Raw genomic sequence first — 23,732 nt, 5'->3', positions numbered from 1 at the left:
TCCATGCATCAACATACGCAACTGGCTATAAAACTACGTATAACTTCTTATCGGCTGCACCAAAACGCACGAAATTTGACACGGATGGAGAGGACTATAGGATGTTGTGCCATAGTCAACATGGTGGCCTTTGGTCACATGGTGGGGCAGCCATCTTGGATTTAATGAAAAGTTTGGACAATATTCAAAAGTCTTCTTCTCATGAACGGTAAATAGTACAGCTGTGAAAAATTTTGTACATAGTGTGCTCATGTCCACGACTGATTCTACATAAGGAAAAACGGATCAGTCACATGGTGTGGAAGCTATGTTGGATTTTGTGTAAAACACTTAAACAACAACTGCTGAGCCCTTTGGCTGAGTGACATGAATCTTGGGTATATGTTATCTTTGTACTGTCCTCTAAAAAAGTTAGTCAGGAAAAGTTCCTACATCAACAAACATGACCGCCATGAGCAATCAATATGGGTGACACGCCAGTTTGTCCAAATTTTTCACCCTGAAATTACACATTCCCACCACTGGGGACAGCTGTTAACATGGAAAAGCCTGCAAGGTATGAAAAAAATATAGCAAGGTATAGAAAAAAGTATGTTTGTAATTTATTAGATGCAACTTGTTTTACAAAACTGGTGTGTTTATATGAGCACTATAGGTAATGCAAGTAGTGTAATGTGTAATGCATAAATAGGTTTATATAGTATGGTTAAGTTCTGCTAAAGGTCAAATTTAAAGCTGGCTGTAAGACTTCCCATAATTTCTTATTGACTGCAGATGGTTGTTATATAACATCCAGAGTTCTAATTGAAGCCAAAATGAGCATAAATGATCTAAGTATTATTATATTTTACGTTTTTTCAAGGGAAGTTGCTACAGTACAAAACATGGCTGCTGTGGGCCAGTGAGATTTCAGCATTGATCATCTAACACAGTCAGCTGTGTCCAAAATGATTTGTGACAACGTTTCATCTATAACAACCAATGTGCTTAAATTTCACACTAACTGCTTGGAAGCCGTAAAGTTGCTCACAACTCTAGTTATTATTATTATTATTATTATTCCGCACAAACATCATCGCAGAGTTATGAAAACGCATACGTAAGTAGATGCCTATGGCTGGACAACCAGACTGGCGTCCCCGAATGAAAAAGTCACATGGTTCAACCGCCATCTTGGATCTCGTGGAAATTTTGGGAATTTTTCAAAACTCTTGCCGTTAACCCTTTGCAGTCCACTTATTAAGTGCGTGTCAGGTGCGTCAGGTCCAATTTATTTTCACACGCACAGTTAATTTGACGCGCTGTTTAAAAGTATTATTTTCCACAGTCAAATGGGTTTAAAAGGACCTGCATATCAACAAAGCACTCACTAGGCACCTCCAGCCCCGCCCCACCCTTTCGTTCGCTATAGCTTTCACCTATGCTATATCAATAATAATAATAATAATAATAATAATAATAATAATAATAATAAATAATAATAATAATAATAGTCGTACATACCGATCAATCATCTCCTGATCACTCGTTTTATCACCAAACTCCTCAATAATGCGATCCAAGTCATTATTTTATTACTATAACACCTCAAAAAAGCTCTGCAAATGTCCGTGATATTCTCTGTGCGCTGATTCAGTAACAGCCAGCTTGTTTCCTTATGGCCGCCCCTATCCGATGCCAGGCGCAAGTATGACCATTCATGAGATACGCCGTTTTTTTTTGTTTTTTTGGACTTGTCTCGGCTCCTATCGGTCTCACTCGGCCATTGAATGGTTTTCTCTGCTTTTTCCAGAGAAAAAACAACAAGAAACCCGTTTTTTGCATTTTTTTTGATGATGTCGGACAAGGTCCAACAATGGACAGGATAGGAATAATTGCAATGTCGGACCAGGTCCGACATAGGACCGCAAAGGGTTAAAAACAACTTAAGGTGGAACTATGACAATGACAGCAGAGAGTGCAGCAATGACCTATAAAAAACATATGTTCAAATCGAGGTCGATTGAACAATTACTTTGCCCGCTATGCTGGATTGGCGCCAAATATTCAACAATCTTCTTGTCTTAAACCGCAATGTCAATCGACACCTAAATTGGCACGCATGTTAATGACCAGGTCCTTTCTACCGTTTGTAAAATCCACGCTTTTTCGTTACAAAACATGGTGGTGGCACGCAAATAACCGTTTCACGGCGGCTCTATTTTCATACATTCGTGCATAAATCCAAGGTGCAATACACTACAGTCATAAGCTTTATATGACCATAGAGACTCATGTGAACTACTGGGGATATGAAAATGACACATTTTGGTCACATGGTTTGGCGGCCATATTGATAACTGTAAAAACACGTTTGCAACCCATAACAAGAACACCATTGTACTTATGCCCTTCAATGTCAACACAATTGCACAGACCATTGCAAAGTAATAACTGCTGAAGATTGAAACCGATTGCTCACGGCGCGGTGGCCATATTAGAATTTACGTTGAAATTTTAACTCCTAGGGCATGCCGACAGGGTCATAGTTATAATCGAACACGTATAGGAAGTCATATGTGCTCTATGAAAAAATGTCATTGCCCGCGACCTCATACCTCTCCTAAAGGTCAAACGGTGATGCATGACATCAACATATGCAACTGTCTATAAAACTGCCTATAACTTCTTATAGGCTGCACCAAAATTTGACATGGATGTAGAGGACTATGGGATGTTGTGCCATGGTCAATGTGGTGGCCTTTGGTCACATGGTGTGGCAGCCATCTAGGATTTAATGAATTTCAGGCAATTTTCAAGTCTTCGCATATTTGTGCCAAAATTGACAGTTAGCACAATTGTGATGACAACGTTTCATCTATAATAACCAGTGCACTTAAATTTCACGATAACTGCTTGGATGGAAGCCTTCATAGTTGCTCGCATTTAGATTTGTCTACTTTTGGGATGTAATTGTTTTGTGCCTTTAAAAATGTAGTACTAGAGGCACAAAACAATTACATCCCAAAAGTAGACAAATCTAAATCTAAAACAAAATGGCCAAAATGGTTTAATAGATCCATTAAAAATAAATTCAGTGAAAAAAGGCACTTTACAGAGCATTTAAAAGGGACCAAAAACAAAGTACACAGAAAGAGTACTTGGAACTGCAAACACAAGTCAAAAAGGAAGTTAGAAAGGCCAAGAGAGAGATAGAAATCAATATTGCTAAGGGGGTTAAAACCAATTCCAAAATGTTTTTCCAGTATTATAACAGCAAGAGGACATTCAAAGAGGAGGTTAAATCTAAGAGACACAAATGGCAAAATCATAGATGAAGAAAAAAAAAATAGCAAATATATTAAATGATTACTTTTTACAGGTTTTTACAAAGGAGGACACGGACAACATGCCCCACAGTTTTAAATAACTTTAGCATAACAGAGGCAGAAGTGTTAAAGGGACTAGGAGCTCTTAAAATAAACAAATCCCCTGGGCCAGATGAGATCCTCCCAATAGTACTCAAAGAAATGAAAGAAGTTATTTATAAACCGCTAACCAAGATCATGCAACAGTCTCTTGACACAGGGGTTGTACCGGCAGACTGGAAAATAGCAAACGTAATACCAATCCACAAAAAGGGAGACAAAACCGAACCAGGTAACTACAGACCAATAAGCCTGACTTCTATTATATGTAAACTTATGGAAACTATAAGATCGAAAATGGAAAATTACCTATATGGTAACAATATCCTGGGAGACAGCCAGCATGATTTTCAGAAAGGGAGATCATGTCTAACTAACCTACTTGACTTTTTTGAGGATGCAACATTGAAAACGGATAGGCCTAACTGCAAGGCATACGACATGGTTTATTTAGATTTCCAGAAAGCTTTTGACAAAGTCTCGCACAAAAGATTAATTCTCAAACTGAGCGCAGTAGGGATTCAAGGACATGGAATAGGGAGTGGTTAACAGGTAGAAAACAGAAAGTACTGATTAGAGGAGAAACCTCAAAATGGAGTGAGGTAACCAGTGGTGTACCACAGAGATCAGTATTAGGTCCTCTGCTATTCCCAATCTATTAATGATTTAGATTCTGGTATAGTAAGCAAACTTGTTAAATTTGCAGATGACACAAAAATAGGAGGAGTGGCAAACACTGTTGAAGCAGCAAAGGTCATTCAAAATTATCTAGACAGCATTCAGAATTGGGCAGACACATGGCAAATGAAATTTAATAGAGAAAAGTGTAAAGTACTGCACGCAGGCAATAAAAATGTGCATTATAAATATCATATGGGAGATAGTGAAATTGAAGAAGGGAACTATGAAAAAGACCTAGGAGTTTATGTTGACTCAGAAATGTCTTCATCTAGACAATGTGGGGAAGCTATAAAAATGGCTAACAAGATGCTCGGATATATTGTGAGAAGTGTTGAATTTAAATCAAGGGAAGTAATGTTAAAACTCTACAATGCAATAGTAAGACATCACCTAGAATATTGTGTTCAGTTCTGGTCACCTCGTTCCAAAAAGGATATTGCTGCTCTAGAAAGAGTGCAAAGAACAGCAACCAGAATTATCCCGGGAGGCCATTCAGCCCATCTTGCTCGTTTGGTTTTTAGTAGCTTATTCATCCCAGAATCTCATCAAGCAGCTTCTTGAAGGATCCCAGGGTGTCAGCTTCAACAACATTACCTCGGAGTTGGTTCCAGACCCTCACAATTCTCTGTGTAAAAAAGTGCCTCCTATTTTCTGTTCTGAATGCCCCTTTATCTAATCTCCATTTGTGACCCCTGGTCCTTGTTTCTTTTTTCAGGTCAAAGAAGTCCCCTGGGTTGACATTGTCTATACCTTTTAGGATTTTGAATGTTTGAATCAGATCGCCGCGTAGTCTTCTTTGTTCAGGACTGAATAGATTGAATTCTTTTAGCCTGTCTGCATACGACATGCCTTTTAAACCCAGGATAATTCTGGTTGCTGTTCTTTGCACTCTTTCTAGAGCAGCAATATCCTTTTTGGAACGAGGTGACCAGAACTGAACACAATATTCTAGGTGAGGTCTTACTAATGCATTGTAGAGTTTTAACATAAATTCAACACTTCTCACAATATATCCGAGCATCTTGTTAGCCTTTTTATAGCTTCCCCACATTGTTGACTCAGAAATGTCTTCATCTAGACAAAGTCCTAGGTCTTTTTCATAGTTCCCTTCTTCAATTTCACTATCTCCCATATGATATTTATAATGCACATTTTTATTGCCTGCATGCAATACTTTACACTTTTCTGTATTAAATTTCATTTGCCATGTGTCTGCCCAATTCTAAATGCTGTCTAGATCATTTTGAATGACCTTTGCTGCTTCAACAGTGTTTGCCACTCCTCCTATTTGTGTCGTCTGCAAATTTAACGAGTTTACTTACTATACCAGAATCTACATCATTAATGTAGATTAGGAATAGCAGAGGACCTAATACTGATCCCTGTGGTACACCACTGGTTACCTCACTCCATTTTGAGGTTTCTCCTCTAATCAGTACTTTCTGTTTTCTACCTGTTAACCACTCCCTAATCCATGTGCATGCGTTTCCTTGAATCCCTACTGCGTTCAGTTTTAGAATTCATCTTTAATGCTGGACTTTGTCAAAAGCTTTCTGGAAATCTAAATAAACCATGTCGTATGCCTTGCAGTTATCCGTTTTCAATGTTGCATCCTCAAAAAAGTCAAGTAGGTTAGTTACACGATCTCCCTTTCCTAAAACCATGCTGGCTGTCTCCCACGATATTGTTACCATATAGGTAATTTTCCATTTTCGATCTTATTATAGTTTCCATAAGTTTACATATAATAGAAGTCAGGCTTATTGGTTTGTAGTTACCTGGTTCGGTTTTGTCTCCCTTTTTGTGGATCGGTATTACGTTTGCTATTTTCCAGTCTGTCGGTACAACCCCTGTGTCGAGAGACTGTTGCATGATCTTGGTTAGCGGTTTGTAAATAACTTCTTTCATTTCTTTGAGTACTACTGGGAGGATCTCATCTGGCCCAGGTGATTTTTTTATTTTAAGCGCTCCTAGTCTCTTTAACACTTCTACCTCTGTTCTGCTAAAGTTATTTAAAATTGGATAGGAACAGGTCGACATGTCGGGCATGTTGTCCATGTCCTCCTTTGTAAAAACCTGTGAAAATCATTTAATATATTTGCTATTTTTTTTTCTTCATCTATGATTTTGCCATTTGTGTCTTAGACATTTAACCTCCTCTTTGAATGTTCTCTTGCCGTTATAATATTGGAAAAATATTTTGGAATTGGTTTTTGCCCCCTTAGCAATATTGATTTCTATCTCTCTCTTGGCCTTTCTAACTTCCTTTTTGACTTGTGTTTGCAGTTCCAGGTACTCTTTCTGTGTGCTTTGTTTTTGGCCCCTTTTAAACGCTCTGTAAAGTGCCTTTTTTCGCTGAATATTTTTTTTAATTGATCTATTAAACCATTTTGGCCATTTTGTTTTATTTAGATTTGTCTACTTTTGGGATGTAATTGTTTTGTGCCTCTAGTACTACATTTTTAAAAAACAGCCATCCTTTTTCTGTGGATGTTTTTTCTATTTTACTCCAATCTACTTCTGTTAGTCTGTTTCATACCTTCATAGTTTGCTTTTTTTATTTACTTTTATTTAGCCCAGCCCAACGTGGTTTACTGGGGCAGAACAGAGGGCAAACATGCCACATATGCCAATTGCACAGCTTCTTCGCTGGAAAAAGCATTGCATTTAAAGGGTTAAATCACTTTGGGCTGCTGATTTCTCTGCCGGTACCTAACAAGGGGCACCCCCTCTGCAAGCTATACCTGTATTTAGCCAGGGCAAACGTGGTTTACTGGGGCAGAACAGCGAGTACACTTGCCAGATATGCCAACCGCTCAGCTTCTTATTCGCTCTTTATGTATTTATGTTGAATAAGTAGCCTTGCATTTAACGGGTTAAATCATGTCAGGCCGCTGATTTCTCTGCAGGTACCTGGCGAGGGGCAACCCTCCCGCAAGCCCCACTTGTATTTAGCCCGGCCCAACATGGTTTACTGAGGCAGAACAGAGGGCAAACATGCCACATATGCCAAATGCACAGTTTCTTCACTGGAAAAAGCCTTGCATTTAAAGGGTTAAATCACCTTGGGCCGTCGATTTCTCTGCAGGCACCTGGCGAGGGGCAACCCCTCTTAAGCTACACTTGTATTTAAGCCGACCCAATGTGGTTTAACCCGTTAAATGCAAGGCTACTTATTCAACATAGATACATAAAGAGAATAAGAAGCTGAGCGATTGGCATATGTGGCAAGTGTACTCGCTGTTCAGTAAACCACGTTGGGCCGGGCTAAATACAGGTATAGCTTGCAGAGGGGTTTCCCCTTGTCAGGTACCGGCAGAGAAATCGGCAGGCAAAAGTCATTTAACCATTTAAATGCAAGGCTACTTCAACGTAGACGAATAGATTTATGCACTTAAAAGCTTGCGAATAAGAAGCTGGCGAATAAGAAGACAACTTGAGCCTCGTGTGTAAGTGGGTTCATACTGTTGGCCCACACACAACACACTCAAAAATGCTTTAAATTGTTTAAAGATTAACAATAAAACAATACAAGTACCAGTTTTATCACAAACTCAAAGCAGAAGTGATTAATTTGTTTTTATAACATGTACATTGATAAAGAACGCTGGAAAAGGAGCAAAATACGAATATTCATTGCAAGACTCAAGTGCACGAAATACTGTTAAGAAAAAATGTACAAATACACTAAAACACAACCCTGTTATTCATTAAAAAAACCTTGTATGCATTACAGGTACCTTTTTAAAATAAATTAAATTCAGTTTTATCATTCATCCTCAGGGTCTCTATCGCTGTTGAAAAACAAATTGGTAATCTCGCTGTACAGCCGTGTGTGTGTGTGTGTGTTGGCTGGAACATTCAGTATGATGCGCATTATATTATTATTAGGGCTTTTGTTTTTCGGGTTTATTAATTGTATTTTTTGGTGCTTATTTTTAGCTATTTTTGAGTTTTATGTAAATGGTTACATGCATTGGTGTCTGTTACTATCTAAAGTGCTTTAGCGTTTTTTTCCTGTCAAAATATGTATATAGTTGTAACTGGACAGTACTAATAATACCTTCTTTCCATTGCAGATGGGGTGCCCCTCGCTAGGTACCTGCAGAGAAATCGCTGGCCCAACGTGATTTAACCAGTTAAATTCAAGGCTACTTCTTCAACTTTGACAAATACATTTATGTACTAAAAGCCTGCGAGTACAGCCTCGTCACTTACACAACCTTTTAATTAAGTTGCTGGAATGTTGTAATTTACTTATGTCGTTTCTATAAGCTGTGCAGGCAGCTTTTTCATGATTGCATTTGAAGTATTTGCAGATGTTAGAGAGCTTACATAATAAACGCCGAGTCTCCAATAGGCGCTGGGGCTACTGGCAAATATTGTAAATCAACGCAGGGGTGTTTAGGCTATTTAAAGTTTTACGGTATATACTTTTTTGTTGTTTTACTCAAATGTTTAAACTGAATAATTCAGTAAGGTTTGTTGTAAAAAATAATAAATAAATAAATAAAAACGTGTTAGGCAGAAAACAGTGGATATGCTCCGGAACCCAGCTCCGACTCCGGCTCTCAACCTAACCATGGTTTCCAATCCTGGTCCTGGGACCCACTGTGTCTGCTGGTTTTCATTCCAACTGAGCTCTGAATTACTTATTATTATTATTATTATTATTATTTATTTATTTCTTAGCAGACGCCCTTATCCAACAATTGTTACAAGATATCACATTATTTTTTTTACATACAATTACCCATTTATACAGTGGGGTTTTTACTGGAGCAATCTAGGTAAAGTACCTTGCCCAAGGGTACAACAGCAGGGTCCCCGACCGGGGATTGAACCCACGACCCTCTGGTCAAGAGTCCAGAGCCCTAACCACTACTCCACACTGCTGCCCCGCACTACTTAAACTCTTAATTGAACTTATCATGTGCTTAATTAGACCTTTTAAATTGTTTTCAGCACTTAAACAGTTGCAAAGTTCAAGTTACTTACTTAACAAACTTGAAATCGGTAACTGTTGGGGAATCATTTGCCAATCAATCATACTGCTGCAGTTCATTCAACGTAACGTCAGCATTCGTATTAAAACGTTAAAAAAAAGTTTCTGTAATTGACCAATTCTATTAGCTAAACCATGACAAAATGTAATAAAAAACATTCAGGAAAAACCCAAGAGGCAGAAAAAAAGAAACGTTGAAAGAGATTATTGGGGAAATACACCCCAATCCCCTGTGGATTTTGCAAAGAGAATGAATCGAAAACAATGCAACTAAATCCACCTGAGCTCTTTAATAATTGGCCTTGCCTTTTTCGCTACCACGGAATTTCAAACACAAACATGACTAGCCTGCTGCTGATTGGCGATATCTATCCCATTCTACCAAAAGACACAGGTATTCCAAAAAATTACCGCTTGCATTTTAGAAAAGAAAAATCCGATATGTCTCGTCCCCACCGCCCCCAGCCAGCCAGCCAGCCCTGTTTGATGACACACACGTCACTAGCCAAAACAAAAGAACCACCGTATCTTGCTGCTGAAATCTCATCCCAACAGACCACGTGAAACACATCAGCTCAAGCCCAAACTTACTGAACTGTACACCTGTATAATAACGGCGGTTTGCAAACGGATTTTGTCAATTTATACAAAAAATCAAATTCATTTTTAAATTGCAGCCTTGTCCCAGTCTGTTTTCAATATGCTTTTTATAGTCCAACGCCTGCGCATATTACAAGGACTACGGAGACTCAGAGAGATAGCACACCAAATTATTATTATTTACTTCTTAGCTAATTAAGAAAATTAGTCGTACTCTCACCTGATATTATTGGGACAATCTTTTCCTCTAGCATAGAAATAAGGCTCCCTGTGTCTCTTTTGAGTCCCTCCTGCAGAGATAAGTCTTCCTGAACCTTTCACGAAAACCCAAGCTTTCCTTCTCCTCCTCCTCTTCCTGCAAATCAGCCACAACGACCGGAACGGGAAAGCACTGTCCCAGGCAAGTGACGTCTGTGTATCTATTTTAGAACGAGAACTGTCAACTCTCCCTTATTTGCCGGGACACCCCGTTTTTTGGACTGTCTCCCAGACAACTCCTGGGACAGCGTGTATCCCGTAATTTGCTCCAAACTCTACTGTTAAACCCTTTTATGTCAGCAAACCGTTCATTTCTGCAAAAGTCAAGTACGGTCTGTGGTAACTCTGCAATTCCCGTTGGTTTCTATCACGGTTTAGGACCCAGGGGAGCCTCATTGTGCGAGGCAAGCTTACATATTTGACCATCTACGAGGGCTTCGCGTGCGAGAAGCAGTCTTGATATATATATTCAGGGTTCAACTCCTACAGAAAATAGTTTGTGAACTCTATAGGTTTAACCAATGTCGAGCAATGGTACACATTTTCCTACCCGCAAGGAGTTTTGTCTCCAGGGCAAAACCACTGGGTAACTTTTCACATTTACCGTGCCAGTGAAGTAAATTTTATACCTAAAAAGATGAAGACGTTGGTCTATAGATATTATTTGGGGAGCCAGGTCCATGAAAAATCATACTGTTAGTTGGATGGGAAAATCTTTATTTGCATTTAAATAATTATATTATGTGGAGATTGGAACTAAGTTTTAGGCTACCAATAATCAGTATAATAATTATAATTAATAGTGGAGCATATGCTGTCACTGTTGGGTAGATTGTCTATGGAAGGTTCCCAGCCCAGAATAAGAAAGAGAGACTCTCACGCTCTAAACTAGGAGGGCTATCCTTGCCTGTTCTTGAGAAATATTATTTGACTGCAAGGCTATATTCGGTGCAGTACTGGATTTAAAAAAATGTTAATGCAGGATGTACCCATCACATGAAACCATTTGGGAAAATAATCTGACTATTCACATATCCTGGTCCCCCAAGAAGTTGTTTAAATATTTAAAATAAATTGTATTTTGCATACACTAAATGTCTGATATAATGATTACATTTTTTTTTAGGATTAAACAATAATTTAAAACTGGAGAACAAAGACATTTAAAATAGAAAGCATGGCATCAACACACTGCAGGACATCTCAGGATGGCACACTGCTATCCTTTGACAAGCACAGTCAAGCACAATACAATAGCAAAGGCACTCAGCTCTTTCAAGTCCTCAAAATGACCACAATATAGCCTACACACTAATAGCATACAGCCAGTTGAAGAAATATTATTGGTACATGCCAAGCCAGATAGAATCTTCTGAAACATTTTAAATATTTAAATAGTTTAAAGAGGATCAGGGTATGATGGTTGGAAACATGTTAATACTATCAGAATGTCTTCATGTAAACTAATCGGTTTTTAACATAAAAAAAAATCGAGGGGGGTTCTGCCTTAAAATTCGATATTTGAATCATTCAATTTAAATAACACTGGCAAAATGTGTACAAAGGTTAATAAAATATTCACCGGTCTCAACACCACTCATTACGATACATAATGCCTTTCTAAACATAATAAAAGACCACAAATGAATAAATCTTCACAGATGGCTGACATAAGGGCAGCCAGCTTTCTCGCATCGTGCTTCTCGACAGCGAGATTTCAACACTGATTCAGCTCCTCAATCACCATATGCTGCCGCGCTGAAGAGCTCCGTCTGTAGCCTATCTAATGGGACGAGACTACACTTCTGCATTACCTGAATCTTAAAGGTGCACAAGACTAATAAGTTATGCATTAGTCTAACATTAAACCTACATGTAATATGTTGAAGGTTTATGCGTTGCTCAAGTGAGATTCTAAATGCTTTTATTTTATAGAAACCGAAAGTTGTAACCTAGGGGAGACCGGGGACAGATTGTAACAGTTTTTACATTTTGCGTCATAACTCCGAGACCATTTGAGCTGGTTTTCCCATTTTTGATACAAACAACTTACACCTGTCTGTTACCAATTCCCACAGTTTTCATGTTTGTAGAGGTACTGTAAAGACCACAGTGTTGCTTCAAATTCAAGGAGTCCCACGTTACAATTGACCCCATGGCCGGGGGCAGTTGTAACAGTGGTCGGGGTCAGAAGTAACATTTTGCGTATTTTATTTAATAACAAATAAACAACAACACGTTGTATTTCATTTAAAAACTGGGTATCTTTATTCAATAAGGTTATATATATATATATATATATATATATATATATATATATATATATATATATATATATATATATATATATATAATCTATCTCTTTAATACTCAAACAGTGTTCAACAGTGTAACAAGAACAATTGTCATACATTCTAATTGAATTACTCAAACCTACTGAAATATTGTTGGGTTTTTTTTTGTAACAAGAACAATTTGTAAACATTTATTTTGTAACTTCATTGAATCACTTATAATATGTAGTGCTTTGTACTAGCTGAAAGCAGACCTACTTTCAAAACTTAATACTAGAAAACTGGGCTTTTCAAAATAACTATTTCACTCTGACTCACAATTGTGACACACATACACACACACACACACACACACACATATATATATATATATACACTACCGGTCAAAAGTTTTAGAACACCTCAATTTTTCCAGTTTTTATTGAAATTTACACAGTTTAATGTCTAATGTACTCTGAAATTAAAGCATAGAACAAATAAACAATTGGAGATAAAAAAGAAATCATGGAATCGTTTTGTTTAACAAAATTTAATCTAAATTTTTGACTCATCAAAGTAGCCACCTTTTGCAGATATAACAGCCGAACACACTCGTGGCATTCTTTCTACAATGGAAATCAAATATTGTTCGGAAAGTTCTTCCCAACACTGTTGCAGAAGTTCCCACAAATGTGTTGCACTTGTAGGTTGCTTTGCTTTCACCCTTCTGTCCAGTTCATCCCAAACAAGCTCGATGGGGTTTAAGTCTGGAGACTGTGCTGGCCATTCCATGATTTGAAGCCTACCGTCTTGTTCTTTTCTTTTTAGGTAGTTCTGACATAGGCTGGAGGTATGTTTTGGGTCATTATCTTGCTGTAGGATGAACCCCTGACCAACTAGGCGTATACCAGAGGGTATTGCATGGCGCTGCAAAATGCTGTGGTAGCAGTTTTGGTTCAGGGTGCCACTCAGTCTGTGCAAGTCGCCAACTCTGGATCCAGCAAAAGAGCCCCAGACCATCACACTTCCTCCTCCGTGTTTGACAGTTGGTGTCACACACCGAGGAACCATCCTTTCGGCTACTCGACGGCGTACAAAAACCCTGCGTGATGAACCGAAGATTTCAAATTTTGATTCATCGGTCCATAAGACCTTCTTCCAGTCTTCAGTAGTCCACTGGCAGTGCTTCATGGCCCAGGCAAGCCTCTTTTTCTTATTTTGCCATCTTAGCAATGGCTTTCTTACTGCTTCTCAACCTGTCAAACCTGCAGCTCGAAGTCTTCTCTTCACAGTTGAAACTGAGACTTGCTTACTTCGACCAGTGTTAAGCTGTGCTTGAAGCTGTTGTCCTGTGAGCCGCCTATCATGCAAGCTGTTGACTCTCAGAAACTTGTCTTCTGATTCTGTTGTGGCTTTGGGTCTGCCAGACCTCTTCTTGTCAGAGTTTCCTCCAGTTTCCAAGTGCCTTTTGATGGTGTAGGAAACTGTACTCACTGACACCTTGGCTTTCTTTGCAATTTCTCTAAAGGAAAGACCTACACTTTTAAGGGTTAAAATGGTCTGTCTGTCTTCCTTTGTTAATTGCCTTTTTCTCATCATTATGAGAGCAATATACTACTTCCTGCAGTACAATACTGTCCAAATAATGCTTAAGAGGGTGTAGTAACACAGTCTGTTCCAACACTGCTTTTATACAGACAGAGGGTTTGTAAGTAATCAACAAAAGTTGGGACACCTGTAGGAATTGTTAGCATCAACTTTCAAGGCTTAATTTACTTCCATTGCTGCAGAACAGCTGTAAGTTGTTAACCCATTACTTGTTCCCTGAAAAAGGCCTTTTTGTATAACTCTGAAATGTACATTATTTTTCAGTTTTTGGTAACCTAAACTTTTTTTTAACCTCTGGCAGTTTACCGCTTACCTTTGTACCAGTTCTGGTTATTCACTGGACTTGAACTGCTTAAATTTCAATAAAAACTGGAAAAATGGGGGTGTTCTAAAACTTTTGACCGGTAGTGTATATATATATATATATATATATATATATATATATATATATATATATATATATGAAAAAAGAAAAAAGAAAAGGATATTTCAGGTACTTAAAAAGGTAGAATAATTGATTACAAATCAATTATCAATTATCAAAAACAGTTTTTTGTATTCAGCCCATGAAGGACTTGTAGTCCGAAACGTCCTGATAATTGATTTGTAATCAATTATTCTAACTTAAGTACCTGTGTAACAGGGCGAGCAGCCCTGTACATTGTTTATTTATTTTTAGATCGGGGTCTCCCCCCTCCGCCCCTGTGCAGTGTGTTTATTTTGTATTATTTTTATTGTATTGTATTTATGACGGCGTAGCGCCGTGTTATTGTTTTGTTTATTTTTAAAACGTGTCCTGGCAGAGGCGAGATCGGTGCTCGTCCTCTGCCAGGAGTAATAATTAAAACTCGTGCAGAAGGTGGCCATCTCCCGAATTAATTAGGTGATTTAATTTGTTGCTAATCGGGAGATGGTCACCTGTTATAAAAAGCCTGCAGCTCTCTAACTCGAGGTGGGTGATAGAGAGGAGAGAGCGAGCAGAGAGACGGAGAGCGAGCGAAATTTACGTAAAAATGAAACTAACCAAGGATAGGGTCAGTGTCACAAAGACGGCCGGAGTGGGTGGCGTCAGACCAGAAACAGGAACACAAACGACAGAGACTTGGAGTTTGGTGGAGCTGAGCGAATGGTTTCGCTCAGCATTTAATAAAACAGCACAGAAAATAAAAGGTTTGAAACACAAAAACGCTGGACACGGCACTACACGCCAAAAGAAACATATAAACAAAACAGACTAACATTAAACAAACGGTGCACGGAGAGACAAACAAACACGGTGAGTACAAACACTTCTAGATATTATTTTTACTACTTTTACGTTCTCCTTCTCTCTCACCCGTTCTCCACTCTCGAACACCCAACCCTGAGTGCAAGAAATGTGCGTCTATTTATACTGTTGTGCTGGGATTCAATTACTAATTAATTATTCACTTGAATCCCAGCACGTGAATTAATTCTGTGCAACCCCGTGCTCACATATTACATTTAACCAGCACGTGAAGTGATTTGTGCTCTCCTCGTGCCTAAATACAAATCTACACTTTTTAAATACACGTGAAACACAGACCCGTTTATATCCCGTGTACCAATCTATACACCAACATTTACATACGCACGCATACATACACAAAACACACAAATGCACACAGGGGCGGGGCACTTTGCCACATATACCCCCCCTTGTGCGCAGCACACATGGCCTCAACGGCCACCTCCCCCCTTAAAAACCCAGCAGTCCAGGACAAAGTCTCGGGCTGGGAAGGGAGGCTTCAGTGGGCCCATGGCTGGCCATGCTGTCAGCACCCCTGCCGGTAGTGGCACGGCTGACAGCCTGTTGGTCCCGTCCTGCAGCGAAAAAGCTGCGGGGGCAGGTGGTCCCCCGACCTCCCCCTTCTTCGTAGCCGGCAGCTCCCTCCTGTGGGGCTCCGGCCACAAGAACTCCTGCAGCGAAACTGCTGCTGGGGAAAGTGGTCTCCAGACCTCGTCCCCCTTCTTTGTAGCCGGTAGCTCCCTTTGGTGGGGCTCCGACCACAGTACTGCCGGCAGCGAAGAAGCTGCAGTGGGAGCAGGTCTCCGGACCTCCCCCACGATCTCCGGCAGCGAAACTGCTGCAGTGGGAGCAGGTCTCCTGACCTCCCCCACGATCTCCGGCAGCGAAACTGCTGCAGTGGGAGCAGGTCTCCGGACCTCCCCCACGATCTCCGGCAGCGAAACTGCTGCAGTGGGAGCAGGTCTCCTGACCTCCCCCACGATCTCCGGCAGCGAAACTGCTGCTGGGGTTGGTGGTCTCCAGACCTCCTCCCCCTTCGTGGCCGGCAGCTCCCCTTTCTGGGGCTCCGGCCACCGTACTCCCTGCGGAGGTACGGGCAGCAGAGGCAGCTCCTGCTCCTCTGCTCCGGGCGGTGGCGGAGGCAGAGGCAGCTCCAGCTCCTCTGCTCCTGGCGGTGGTGGAGGCAGAGGCAGCTCCAGCTCCTCTGCTCCTGGCGGTGGTGGAACCAGCAGGCATTCACCCTCTGCTGGTGGAGGTGGGACCAGCAGGTATTCACCCTCTGCTGGTGGAGGTGGGAGGGGCAAGCAGTCCTCCCACTGCGGTGGAGGTGGAACCAGCAGGCATTCACCCCCTGCTGGTGGAGGTGGGACCAGCAGGCATTCTCCCTCTGCTGGCAGCTTGGGTCCTACGGCTGTGGAAGCCCCGACTTCCCTCTTTTTGGGCTGTGGACGCACCGACTCCTCCCTTTTGGGCTGTGGACGCACCGACTCCTCCCTTTTGGGCTGTGGACGCACCGACTCCTCCCTTTTGGGCTGTGGACGTTCGGGCTCCCCCCACTCAGGCGTAGGACGTTCGGGCTCCTCCCACTCAGGCGTAGGATGTTCGGGCTCCTCCCACTCAGGCGTAGGACGTTCGGGCTCCTCCCACTCAGGCGTAGGACGTTCGGGCTCCTCCCACTCAGGCGTAGGACGTTCGGGCTCCTCCCACTCAGGCGTAGGACGTTCGGGCTCCTCCCGCTTGGGCTGTGGACGCTCAGGCTCCTCCCATTTGGGCTGTGGACGCTCAGGCTCCTCCCATTTGGGCTGTGGACGCTCAGGCTCCTCCCATTTGGGCTGTGGACGCTCAGGCTCCTCCCGCTTGGGCTGTGGATGCTCAGGCTCCTCCCGCTTGGGCTGTGGACGCTCAGGCTCCTCCCCATAACTGCGGAAGGGACAGTGGGCGAACAGGTGATCCTGGTCGCAGAGGAGGCACCCTGACGATGGCTTGTTACATCGCCGTGGATGCCTGGCCCTTAGGCGGCACTCCTCCTCCCTGTCCTTCACCTCTTTATCCTCCTTCCATCCCATTTTATTTATTTATATATATATTTTTTTGTAATCCAACACTTTTTTTTTTTTTTCAAAAAAATGCGGTTCCTGCTCTGGCCTGAGTCCTGGAGGCGCTGTCGATCCCACGCAGGACACCACGTGTCACAAAGACGGCCGGAGTGGGTGGCGTCAGACCAGAAACAGGAACACAAACGACAGAGACTTGGAGTTTGGTGGAGCTGAGCGAATGGTTTCGCTCAGCATTTAATAAAACAGCACAGAAAATAAAAGGTTTGAAACACAAAAACGCTGGACACGGCACTACACGCCAAAAGAAACATATAAACAAAACGGACTAACATTAAACAAACGGTGCACGGAGAGACAAACAAACACGGTGAGTACAAACACTTCTAGATATTATTTTTACTACTTTTACGTTCTCCTTCTCTCTCACCCGTTCTCCACTCTCGAACACCCAACCCTGAGTGCAAGAAATGTGCGTCTATTTATACTGTTGTGCTGGGATTCAATTACTAATTAATTATTCACTTGAATCCCAGCACGTGAATTAATTCTGTGCAACCCCGTGCTCACATATTACATTTAACCAGCACATGAAGTGATTTGTGCTCTCCTCGTGCCTAAATACAAATCTACACTTTTTAAATACACGTGAAACACAGACCCGTTTATATCCCGTGTACCAATCTATACACCAACATTTACATACGCACGCATACATACACAAAACACACAAATGCACACAGGGGCGGGGCACTTTGCCACATATACCCCCCCTTGTGCGCAGCACACATGGCCTCAACGGCCACCTCCCCCCTTAAAAACCCAGCAGTCCAGGACAAAGTCTCGGGCTGGGAAGGGAGGCTTCAGTGGGCCCATGGCTGGCCATGCTGTCAGCACCCCTGCCGGTAGTGGCACGGCTGACAGCCTGTTGGTCCCGTCCTGCAGCGAAAAAGCTGCGGGGGCAGGTGGTCCCCCGACCTCCCCCTTCTTCGTAGCCGGCAGCTCCCTCCTGTGGGGCTCCGGCCACAAGAACTCCTGCAGCGAAACTGCTGCTGGGGAAAGTGGTCTCCAGACCTCGTCCCCCTTCTTTGTAGCCGGTAGCTCCCTTTGGTGGGGCTCCGACCACAGTACTGCCGGCAGCGAAGAAGCTGCAGTGGGAGCAGGTCTCCGGACCTCCCCCACGATCTCCGGCAGCGAAACTGCTGCAGTGGGAGCAGGTCTCCTGACCTCCCCCACGATCTCCGGCAGCGAAACTGCTGCAGTGGGAGCAGGTCTCCGGACCTCCCCCACGATCTCCGGCAGCGAAACTGCTGCAGTGGGAGCAGGTCTCCTGACCTCCCCCACGATCTCCGGCAGCGAAACTGCTGCTGGGGTTGGTGGTCTCCAGACCTCCTCCCCCTTCGTGGCCGGCAGCTCCCCTTTCTGGGGCTCCGGCCACCGTACTCCCTGCGGAGGTACGGGCAGCAGAGGCAGCTCCTGCTCCTCTGCTCCGGGCGGTGGCGGAGGCAGAGGCAGCTCCAGCTCCTCTGCTCCTGGCGGTGGTGGAGGCAGAGGCAGCTCCAGCTCCTCTGCTCCTGGCGGTGGCGGAGGCAGAGGCAGCTCCAGCTCCTCTGCTCCTGGCGGTGGTGGAGGCAGAGGCAGCTCCAGCTCCTCTGCTCCTGGCGGTGGTGGAACCAGCAGGCATTCACCCTCTGCTGGTGGAGGTGGGACCAGCAGGTATTCACCCTCTGCTGGTGGAGGTGGGAGGGGCAAGCAGTCCTCCCACTGCGGTGGAGGTGGAACCAGCAGGCATTCACCCCCTGCTGGTGGAGGTGGGACCAGCAGGCATTCTCCCTCTGCTGGCAGCTTGGGTCCTACGGCTGTGGAAGCCCCGACTTCCCTCTTTTTGGGCTGTGGACGCACCGACTCCTCCCTTTTGGGCTGTGGACGCACCGACTCCTCCCTTTTGGGCTGTGGACGCACCGACTCCTCCCTTTTGGGCTGTGGACGCACCGACTCCTCCCTTTTGGGCTGTGGACGTTCGGGCTCCCCCCACTCAGGCGTAGGACGTTCGGGCTCCTCCCACTCAGGCGTAGGATGTTCGGGCTCCTCCCACTCAGGCGTAGGACGTTCGGGCTCCTCCCACTCAGGCGTAGGACGTTCGGGCTCCTCCCACTCAGGCGTAGGACGTTCGGGCTCCTCCCACTCAGGCGTAGGACGTTCGGGCTCCTCCCGCTTGGGCTGTGGACGCTCAGGCTCCTCCCATTTGGGCTGTGGACGCTCAGGCTCCTCCCATTTGGGCTGTGGACGCTCAGGCTCCTCCCATTTGGGCTGTGGACGCTCAGGCTCCTCCCGCTTGGGCTGTGGATGCTCAGGCTCCTCCCGCTTGGGCTGTGGACGCTCAGGCTCCTCCCGCTTGGGCTGTGGACGCTCAGGCTCCTCCCCATAACTGCGGAAGGGACAGTGGGCGAACAGGTGATCCTGGTCGCAGAGGAGGCACCCTGACGATGGCTTGTTACATCGCCGTGGATGCCTGGCCCTTAGGCGGCACTCCTCCTCCCTGTCCTTCACCTCTTTATCCTCCTTCCATCCCATTTTATTTATTTATATATATATTTTTTTGTAATCCAACACTTTTTTTTTTTTTTCAAAAAAATGCGGTTCCTGCTCTGGCCTGAGTCCTGGAGGCGCTGTCGATCCCACGCAGGACACCACGTGTCACAAAGACGGCCGGAGTGGGTGGCGTCAGACCAGAAACAGGAACACAAACGACAGAGACTTGGAGTTTGGTGGAGCTGAGCGAATGGTTTCGCTCAGCATTTAATAAAACAGCACAGAAAATAAAAGGTTTGAAACACAAAAACGCTGGACACGGCACTACACGCCAAAAGAAACATATAAACAAAACGGACTAACATTAAACAAACGGTGCACGGAGAGACAAACAAACACGGTGAGTACAAACACTTCTAGATATTATTTTTACTACTTTTACGTTCTCCTTCTCTCTCACCCGTTCTCCACTCTCGAACACCCAACCCTGAGTGCAAGAAATGTGCGTCTATTTATACTGTTGTGCTGGGATTCAATTACTAATTAATTATTCACTTGAATCCCAGCACGTGAATTAATTCTGTGCAACCCCGTGCTCACATATTACATTTAACCAGCACGTGAAGTGATTTGTGCTCTCCTCGTGCCTAAATACAAATCTACACTTTTTAAATACACGTGAAACACAGACCCGTTTATATCCCGTGTACCAATCTATACACCAACATTTACATACGCACGCATACATACACAAAACACACAAATGCACACAGGGGCGGGGCACTTTGCCACAGTCAGTGAAGGCGATTGCCCAGCCTGACCGGTTGTAGTGTTCGTGATTTGTTTTTGTTAACCCTTTTATTTTGCTCTGTGAGCGCAAGTGTTCTTTTGTTTAAATATTTATTTTATTTTTGTTATTAATAAAAACGGCAGCCAGCCGATTCTTTCTTTTGAACTGCAGTACGTCCCCGGTGTCAGTTTTATTTTTCCCTTCCTGCTTCTGCCTGACGTCAGACCCTCTGTTATTCCTGTCACAACCTGAAATATCCTTTTCTTTTTTTCTTTTTTCTTATTGATCATTTTGGTACACAGCAGTTTTCCTTTTTCTCAAACTATATATATATCATAATTTGCCTCCTTCAGTGCAAGCTTTGTTGGCCCAAAACTTGCAGGACCAACACTGAATCCATACTTCCTTGGGTCGGGATGAAGCATAATCTTCAAATGTTCTCTTCCTCGTCAGAACGATCAAACTCTTCCTTTCTCTGGTGTTTTGTCTTTACCATTTTCTTTCCAGTTTTCTTTTTTTTTTATCTGCCAAATCAATTTTCCTTTTTGCCTTCTGACCCACAGACTTCTTTTTTTCAGCTTCCATGGCTAATTTTACAGGTGTGTCAGTGAGAATTGCTGTTACTTTCCTCTTTCTCCCTTTTGTTTTGACTTGCCTTGGGCCTGCTTTGGGGAACAGGCAGACAGTGACTGGAGAGAAAGCTTCCTCTTGTGTCTCCAAGGGCGGCTGCGGACCACCAGCCTCCTGTTCCGGTCCATCCTGTCGTGAAGGGAGAGGCAGCAGGGGCTCCTCCCCTTCTGGCTGCAAAGGCGGCAGGGGCTCCTCACCTTCTGGCTGCGAAGACGGCAGGGGCGCCTCCCCTTCTGGCTGCAAAGGTGGCAGGGGCGCCTCCTCTTCTGCTGATGGAGGTGGGAGCGACACCCAGTCCTCCCAAGGCGGTGGAGGTGGAACCAGTAGGAACTCTCCCTCTGCTGGCGGAGGTGGGAGCGACCAACAGTCCTCCCACGGCGGTGGAGGCGGCACCAGCAGGCACTCTCCCTCTGCTGGCGGAGGTGGGAGTGACAAACAGTCCTACCACCCAGGTGGAGGTGGAACCAGCAGGAACTCTCCCTCTGCTGGCGGAGGTGGAAGCGAGACACAGTCCTCCCACGGAGGTGGAGGTGGAACCAGCAGGAACTCTCCCTCTGCTGGCGGATACCTGGGCTGTGGACGCACCGACTCTCCCCTCTTGGGCTGTGGACGCACCGACTCCCCCCTCTTGGGCTGTGGAAGCACCGGCTCCCCCCTCTTGGGCTGTGGAAGCACAGGCTCCTCCCTCTCAGGCGCAGGACGCTCGGGCTCCTCCCGCTCAGGCGCAGGACGTTCGGGCTCCTCCCACTTGTCTCCTCTCCTGCAGCTGTAATCCCAGTCTTCAGGGAGGCGGCAATTAAGTGGGAAAAGCCCCCGCTCCCCACAGATGCAGCAACAGTACAGCTGGCTTATGCTGTGGAGGAGGGCTTCCCAGCTGATCTCCTCCTGTTTCTGCTGTTCTTCCTCCTTCTTCCTCCCATCCTCACTCTCCTTTTCTCCACACACAAGTAATATAAAAAAAAAACGAAATAGAAAAATAGCAAAAACGAAAAAAAAGACAAAAACTGCAGTATCCTCTTCTGCCTGAGTCCAGGAGGCATCCCATTCAGGACACCACGTGTGACAGGGTGGCTGGGCGGTGACGTCACGGCAGAAGCAAGAACTTAAAAACACTGACACCAAGTCTGCAGTTTCCAAATAATAAAGATGCGGCGCGCCGTTTTTATTAACAAAAATAAATAAAATATTCAAACAAAAACACTGTGCTCACAGAGCAAAATAAAAGGGTAAACAAAAATAATCACGAACACAAAATATACGGGTCAGGCTGTCCCTGTCCCTGTCCCTGTCTTTTTAAGTTTTGTTTTTCTCTTTCTCTACGCTCCTCTCGTACACCCCACCCCGAGTGCCGAGAGCTGCAGGCTTTTATATTCAGGTGACCATCTCCCGATTAGCAACAAAATTAATCACTTAATTAATTCGAGAGATGGCCACCATCTGCACGAGTTTATTAATTATTCCTAGCAGAGGACGAGCACCAATCTCGCCTCTGCCAGAACACGTTTTAAAAATAAACAAAACCGCACGGCATTTCGCCGTCATATTTACATACAATAATAAATAAATGATAACGATAATAATACAAAATAACACAGGGGGGCGACACCGTTCTAAAATAAACAAATATATTCAAACAGCAGGGCTTTCTACCGCCCTGCTACAGAGCCACTTTCTCCAATTAAACTATTACTATTAAAGGTGATGAAATGTGTTAAATATAATTTGAGCCCTGACATTTGACTCTTTTGCTGAAGAAAAAACATGTTTTATCAATGTGTTGTTTTTCTTCTATTTAACTAATAAAGTAAAATACTTCTAAAAATACCTTATATAGATATCACACGTATGCAACAGATCGCATTAATCTTAAATATGAGTGCTCTATTGTCTCTTTTTTCATAAACTTTGCAGGATAAAATATTCTTCTATAATACATTTAACACAGAAATAAAAATAAGGGGTCACCAAATTAAAAAGAGATTTATCATGTCTCTAAGGCAGCTTATTTAGATATTTTTAAAAGAAGGAATGTAAAATAAAATGAGGATGTGATTCTTTTTTTTTATTTTTTTAATTATTTTAAACTATTAGTATCATATACAGTACTCAACTATCAATTTAAATAATGTTTTAAATAAATTAAATGGGCACCTAGAGACCTGAAACTATTGTATTTAATGATTGCTAAAAACAACATAAAAAGAATATTTAAAGAAATAAAAAAATGTTCTGAAACTTAAAATGTTTTTACAACATGAATTTCACAATGTGAAAATAACTAGTTAATAAATTATTAGTTCATAAATTGTAGCGTTTACTCAGGTAAGGTCCTGATGGAATCAGATGGATGCATGGTGACTGGAAAATGGGGTAGTAGCCCATATTTATTTAGAATAATTGAGATAGAGGGGGGAAGAGCACGGGGTAGGCCGAAGGATGAGGGAGGGATTGAAACACACACACACACAAAAGCACTGAACTCCAGCCGCAGCTCCTCTGGGCTCATCACTCATACTCCTGTCCAGCTTCCCTTCTGTCACTCCCAGTCATTACCTTACCCAGACTGGTTGTCCGTCCTCTCCCTCTCTCTCACTTCCCTCAGCAAGGTCCAGGGGGGGGATCAC

At 43.4% G+C, this 23,732-nt stretch overlaps 1 protein-coding gene across 2 annotated transcripts in view; it reads right to left on the bottom strand.

Moving 5' to 3' along the window:
- The window catches only part of LOC117408586 (zinc finger and BTB domain-containing protein 5-like), a 30,007-nt gene extending 19,857 nt beyond the window's left edge, over window positions 1-10,150 (bottom strand). The window contains exon 1 of one of the 2 annotated variants that reach the window (XM_034013709.3): window positions 9,914-10,150. The gene's annotated coding sequence lies outside the window, so the exon portion shown is untranslated. The remainder of the gene's footprint in view (window positions 1-9,913) is intronic. The other variant, XM_034013708.3, reaches the window with a different exon arrangement.
- Between the last annotated feature and the right edge of the window lie 13,582 nt (window positions 10,151-23,732).

Source organism: Acipenser ruthenus, chromosome 2, assembly GCF_902713425.1.
Source record: "Acipenser ruthenus chromosome 2, fAciRut3.2 maternal haplotype, whole genome shotgun sequence".
NCBI lineage: Eukaryota > Metazoa > Chordata > Actinopteri > Acipenseriformes > Acipenseridae > Acipenser > Acipenser ruthenus.
This window is presented reverse-complemented; position numbering and strand designations above follow the sequence as displayed.